Raw genomic sequence first — 7,215 nt, 5'->3', positions numbered from 1 at the left:
GCCTTTGTTATTTCCATCCATATGTGTTACATGACTTGTTTCCCAATTGGACCACTCTTAATCTAAGTGACTATATTTGTAAACTTATTGGTTAATCGTGGCTGTGGCCCACATTGTACCCACAGGATTTTCACTTCATGAAACTTCTCTGTAGTTTGGGGTCCCTGGCTACCCATTTGGGTCCCTTCTTGCCTCTCAGGAGCTATTCTGTCAATAAGTATCTTCCTACTCTTAACCTTCATTGTTTGTAGAATTTATTCTTTGATTTTTAGAGAACATGAGCTTGGCATATCAAACATCTAACAGGTTAGGGGATATTTCATATTTCATACCCTGTATTATTTCCTGTATCACAACCTTTGAGGAAATTCATCATAAAGAAGAATACTAATTGAACATAATTGTGTATATATCAACCAGAATTTTGGGATCAACTTTTATGATTCAAAAGAAATTACACATACTCATTCTATGAGCTACAGAAAGTTAGATTTGTTCCTCTGAAGCCATTTAGGTTTATCCTGGTTACAATGTTCTTTTCTATAAATACATTTGCTTCCCATTAAATTGTCCATGTGCAATAACTCAAAATGATGAAGTTACATTAATTTATGATGTCTAGGTAAATAATTCAGTTTGGGCTTTTCATTATAGTTGGAACTATACCTAGAGATTAAAAAATTGATTTCACAACAAAACCATTGTCATCTATCAGGTTCACTAGAAGTTAATGAATAGCTAACGTATCTACACTTAAGTGTGAGGTAAGGGTAAGTTTTCTGAGATGTTTCCACTTTGAATTTTATTCTTCCTTTTGTGATATCCTTCCCTTCTTGCATACTGTTATCTCTCTTACTTCTGAACACTTCCGTTTCCTTTTGGACACATTCTTCCTGCTCATTTTTATGTTGACATTAAGCTTAGGCCGGATGCATGTTGTTTGCTTAATCTTTAAGAAAAAGGGGAAGAATAAACAAGGACTATAAAATGTTGATTTAGTGAACTACTTAGATACAACCTTAGGGCAGTTAAACATTGTACCTATTTAAATACTTTAACCTATTTAAATAGCTGAAACTATTGTTTAACTCTTACCTTCAATATTTCAGAATATTTAAAGTAAGCATTTTAACATCCAAAATCAATTTTTTATTTCTAAAATATTTTCCTGTATAACCTTGATAAATTTGCCATGGAAATAAAAAAATTATTATTTCTTACTATAACATTCTTACTGGTAACAGACTATTGTATTTATTGAAAATATTAAACATTAACATCTTTGGAATACAGTTTCTGATGTCTTCAAAATTCACTCACATCAGGTTAGAAAAATTGCTCTTTTCTTCAAAAAGTTTTAGAATGTGTCTACTTTGTGTAAAAAAAAGTGAAAGATTTAAAATCAAACTAGCAAAATCTATATATGCTTCCATTTCTATAAACCAAATTTTTGAATTAATGTTGAATCTTTTATATATCTCTATTGTGTATGGTAATCAAACTCTAGAACAAAATCATGTGTCTCTCATTCCAGTTTCCAAACACAATGACAATTGACAAATGACTTTTATTCCAGTTTAAAGCCTACTCCTACAGCATTCCAACATCAAGTACTGCTTACTATTGGGAAAATTCCTTCCTGTCTAATGCAGGAAGTGTTCAGCTCTGACCCAAGCATGGCAAAGACATTGAATTTGCAAAACAGTACAAAACCCACCAACTTTTTGGCCGAAGACTCCTGAATACTTTATGTGCTCCCTGGAACTTGGCTTCTGCAGGACTCTTCAAAATCGGATAGTCCTGACTAACTGCATTCTGTGCCTGAAGAACAGCTCTGACTGAAGGTAATTACTTGGCATCCTGACTTTCTCTTATGAGCACAGATTTGTTCAACACAGGGACCTTGTGTGCTTTTAGCTCCTCATTCTTCTGTCAGGGCCAAGTTCATGATAAACACTACTCTTAACCTTCAATCTCCCCGGTGTTTAAACTTTTTGCATGTTTCCTCTGTCACTTTAGTTATTGCCATCCATCGGACTGAAGTGACTAATAGAATGTTGAGATTTCTTGTAATATAAATGATAGCTTTCCTATTGCAATTATTAGTAGCCAGGCACTTTGTTCACAGTGGACAGGAGCTGGTCATAGTCAATAAGGAAAGCTTGTTATTCCCTCAGTAAAATCAGCCTCAGTCGTTTACTGGTCCATAGCTTACAATGAATAAATGATTTATAGTTATGCTATGAAGCTTTTATTATCTTCCAAAGTTGAAAACAGAAAAAATATTCTCTTTCCGGGTAAAGAATTAAAAATATTAACACAAAGTAGCTTTCTCTAGGGAAATGCTGTTTTTTGTGTAAATTAAACATAGCAAAAAATATGCTCTAAACTTATTTTGAGGTGTGGAGTGTAATTTCCATGCTTGTGCATTTAGTCCTGTCTGTAATTACTTGTTAGAATAATAGAAGACTCCAGAAGTGATGTTGTTCAGTGCCAGAGGCTAGCTCAGAAAAACCTTGTGGCTTCTACTAGATTTCTTCGAATATTGATTCTTAGATCATTGAGATGTCTTGTGAGAAATTAAACTATCCTGAAATCTCACTATTGAAGAAACCACACAGAGCAATGCAGAAATTTTCTGTTGAAAGACAGGGGATGGCCTAACCAGCTTCAGTTGTTCTAGCACTTAAAGATTTGAGTTATCCCTTCTCAAGTCCCAAATATTGAGGATTACATGAGTCATCTTGACTAAGCCTGAGCCAAATTATAAATGTATATGCAAAAATCAGTGATTATTATTATTTTGATCTACTAAAATTTTATTTCCAGGGAAGTGTTAATGCAGTGATAGATGACTAGAACATCTGTTATCAACTTATATGAATTTGAAATCATGACTTCTGTTGGAGATATTCTTTATCCTATTTTCCTTCTTTAATAATATATTTGGAACCATCATGAGGCCAAATTGTGAAGCAGGTAAAATTTATCTTTTGTACTTCTATGTCTTCATAGTCCCCAGTTGAGGCACTGTCTATTTTTTTGGCTACTTAACAGGGATCGGATGCTCCTCCTGGATTGCTTATCACCTTTCCAAATAAACACTGCATCAGGAAATATAAACTTAAATTTAGGTGAAGTTTTTTTGTTTCCTTTTTTATGTTTTTATAATTCATGGTTGGTTAATTCTCTCAGGAATTATTCCTTCTTTGTACAAATATCATTGTATCTTCTCACCAATTCCACATGAGTTCTGAACTAGACTTTCTGTATTACTGCTCTTTGTCCTGCACTCACTAATGCCAATTTCCACACTGTATCAGGAGCCATTCTGCAAGGTGGATGTACTATCCTCCTTCCCAACTCTCCTTGTCCCATAACATACCCCTCCATACATAGATACACATAAACACAGGTTTTTGTTTCAGAAAGTAGTTTAAACCCTTTTGCATATTTTACATAGCGCTTAAAGAATTTGCCCTTTATTTTCTCTCTAGTCTTGCTCTTTACTATTACCTTCAACTCAACTAGTGTGTCCTAATCCATGAAATATTTACAACTATTCAAACATAATATGTTTTGCTTTCTTGGACTTTTCTGCTCTATGAAACTCATGGAATGCCTTTGCCTCTCCTCATATGCTTCACCTGTTCAATTTCCCCACATCTTTCTAAACAGAACTAATGTGATAAAGACTTCCTGGACTTCCCTGCCTTATATGATGGTTCTAGTTCATCCTATAGAATATGTAAGTACCTTTATAGTAATCCCAATATTACAGTTTTGTTATATATCATAATAAAAAACTGAGTGCCAGTAAGGTGACATAGTCATGATCCTTTGTAATCCTGGTACCCTAGAAATAAAGAAGCAAAAGTAGAAAAGATAAATACAAGTGAGTGATTATTTTAGTCCATTATATTGAAACTTGTTTTTAACACAAAAAGCATAATTTTAATATTTTACTTTTAGTATATTAATAATACAATAGCTAGTTTTATCTTTAAATGAGAGATATCAAATTGAACACTTGTAGGATTATATGAACTTCCAAGTCCTTTCCCTCTGTGTTAAGCAGGCAAAAAGTTCTCAGCTTTCTCATGAGCTCATGTGTTTTTGTTAGCATTTCTGAATTATTCCTCTAACTACACTACTTGTTTATATAGTACTTCCCCTTTAAGCAAAGTATAATAATTATGTATAGCTGCTAATAAATTAATAAGATTTGGGGTGTTAATAGCATTTATAGAGCACTCAGTAGTCATTGTTATATTCTTTAACATGCTGATCTAATATAACCTTAGTAAAATAACTCTTGCTAGTGGCAATAAAATAAGTCATTGCTTATGATTGGCTCCAAATTTTTCCATTTCATTCAGTTACTTTACTGACTGTTAGAAACAAGTTGTCAAAATACAAGAGTATTTGCTGACACAACACTTTGAACCTATAGATTCATAAGTTATATAAACTGGTGCATCTGTTGTATAATTTTAGATTGATATAACTTTATTGGTTTAGTTCTAAAAATAATAAAGCTTTTTGTTTTTAAGACAGTCATATTTATTATTTGTAAAAATATACTTGTTTCTCATGTAATCTGTTGAACATGTTTCATGTTTAAAGCATTAGATATTTAAAAATATGTTAATCTAATTGGGAGTTGTGAGTGGTGGGTGATGGAAAGTGAACAGGGAAAAGCAGGAAGAAGCACTGTAAAGTGGTGCCTCGCTTCATGAACTTAATTTGTTCCACAACTGCGGAAGATGGCCGATGTGAAGTTAGTCAAAGAAGTGAAGTTTTGAGGAATGCTTCTGTTCGCAAACCAAATTGCTCCAAATTGAAGTGTGCATGAACAGAAGTATTACTATACTCACTCAAACCAGGAAAGACTGAATCATATCTCTCTGCAAATGACCTGAGAATTATATGTGTTGCTCAGTTAGGAAACAGAATCTTCACAGAACATCCTATCAAGATAAAAGAGCACAATATTTTAACTCCAAGTTTCTGGCATGGCTATTACCAAAGACTGGAATAAGACAGGGCTATTCCAGAGCAAGGTCGTATCAGCCTTCATGGATCACCAAAAATATGACTACAGGCATATGTATTAGCTAAGAAAATTAGAGGCCAATAACAAATTTTTATGAAGTTAGTGATGCTATTTAATGATGGCTATTGAATATATTTTTGACAAAAGAAAAGGAATATCCAGTATGGAAAATGAAATGGGTTGATCTGATGCAATATTTCTCTAAGAACTGATTTTTTTCCAAAAGTGTAGACCAAGAATCAGATTCTGGCAGTGGCTTAAATCTTTTTAAAGTCCAAGAAGTGAGTCTGAAATCGTTATTAAGCTATAAGCTGGAATGACATTATCAAGTATCCAACACACAATGTAGGATAAGAAAAATGGGGGGAAAAAAGAAATGCTTATAACTACACATCTCTCAATATAATTAGATTTTGATTAAAGTAGAATTTTTAAATGGTACTTTATTTGTATTACCTTCATTTTTCTTTACCTTATTAAGTATTTACTTTGAAAAAGTTGGACACAATTTACTCATAGGTATTAGGGAGTCACCGAGGTCAGAAGTTATAGGGGGCAAACCATTGTTGATGCAGGAAAGCCTCTCCACAGGGCAATATATGCTTATATATGAGATATGAAAATCCAATCGAGGAGTGGATGGTGATTCTTTCCACTTTTAATTCACTTTCAAAATATATGTCAATCAGATAGAAGAGTGCATGTCATTTGATCTTTCTAAACATAAGCTACAGTGGATGCCATTGCGAATGTATCTTTGATAGGCCTTCTGATTATGTTTTTTTAATGAGTTTTACACGTGGAACTAGATAGCTGTCTTCATCACTTTTCTCTCGTTGCCAAAACAAAATACCCAACACCCAAAGTTAAAGGAGGAAAGGGTTATTTAGCTCACAGTTTGTGGAGGTTTCATTCCATAATCAGCTGGCTCCAAGGCAGAGCAGATTTGAATTTGAAGTCCTAAAACTCATTGCGGACTGTGGTGCAAGTTCTTGTCAGAAAGCCAAAGGCTCAGAAGACTGAAGAGTCTGGGCTGGAAGCCTGAAGGAAATGGGGGAACTCCCAAGGGATGGCAAAGATTGGAACTTTCCAGAAGAACCAAAAAGGAAGACTGTTTTCTTCTTTCTCTTTTCAGTCGATCCAGGCTACGAGTCTATTGGTTGATGCCACCCACCCCTAGGTGATTTTTTTCCCTTCTCAGTTTGTAGCTTACATGTCAGTCACCCCCACACATCCAGAACTGGGATCCACTAATCCACTAGGCTTTTCTAAATATATTCATATTATGTAACTTAACTACTTTCATTATAATTAGAGCTTTATTAAAATGCAACGAGAAAATTGTACTCTGTTGGCTTGATATACTTTCTACTTTTGCTCACTCTACCTCTTACGAATTTCCCCTTTTCTCAGTCCTCTAGAAACACACTGGCTTCTACTTGGGTTCCTTAACCATGCCACATTATTTCCATCCCAAAACTTGGAACTTGATTTTTCTTTTTGCCTGGAAATATCCTCCCTAAAATTATCCACATGGCTCATTACATTATTTTTTTAGGACTTGACTCAAATGTCACCTTCTTAGACAGGTCTTCTTTGGCTTGCTTTTTGTTTCTTCCTTTCCCAGCATTTCATGTCCACATGTACCCCTTTATTTTGTTCTATAGTTCATTTCACCATCTAAATTTGTATATATTTTCCTTATGTAATTATGTATATGATTCCATTCCCTCTCAACAGAAAGAAAATTACAGAAGGACAGGAAAGTTTATTGATTTTTGATCACTACAATAGACCACCAAAAATTAAAATAATACCTGACTCACAACAAATGATCAATAAATAATTGCCAGAGGAAGGAGTGAATGTTAGGAAAGTATGTCACCACTCATTCTGTTGCTACATATAAGGTAATGGTAATTCCTTTGGTTCACCCAAAAAGCTTTGGCAAGACTGATGCCACTTCTCAGGTGGCACACAAGGACTCCAGACAGCCTGCAAATTGTTTTCTTTACCTTTTTTTCAACCTCATCATTCCTCACCTTTCCTATCCTTTTCCCTATTCTTCCTACAAATAAAATTTCATAGTTGAATTTTATTCAATGTAAGGTTCATAAAAATAAGGTCAAAAATCTTTCAGTGTATTTACTTCTACTATC

At 34.1% G+C, this 7,215-nt stretch overlaps 1 long non-coding RNA gene across 3 annotated transcripts in view; it reads left to right on the top strand.

The window, feature by feature from the left end:
• The first annotated feature begins 1,617 nt into the window (after positions 1-1,617).
• The window catches only part of LOC110348643 (uncharacterized), an 81,871-nt gene continuing 76,273 nt past the window's right edge, over positions 1,618-7,215 (top strand). For 2 of the 3 annotated variants that reach the window (XR_015452154.1, XR_015452153.1), the window contains exons 1-3: positions 1,618-1,844; positions 2,830-2,979; positions 3,679-3,748. This is a non-coding gene — a long non-coding RNA (uncharacterized LOC110348643). The remainder of the gene's footprint in view (positions 1,845-2,829; positions 2,980-3,678; positions 3,749-7,215) is intronic. The other variant, XR_002394054.2, reaches the window with a different exon arrangement.

Source organism: Heterocephalus glaber, unplaced genomic scaffold, assembly GCF_053883595.1.
Source record: "Heterocephalus glaber isolate CG9 unplaced genomic scaffold, H.glaber_assembly_v1.0 deba00000122, whole genome shotgun sequence".
NCBI classification, from domain to species: Eukaryota; Metazoa; Chordata; class Mammalia; order Rodentia; family Bathyergidae; genus Heterocephalus; species Heterocephalus glaber.
Note: the sequence above shows the minus strand (reverse complement) of the source record. Positions and strands in the feature narration are given on the sequence as shown.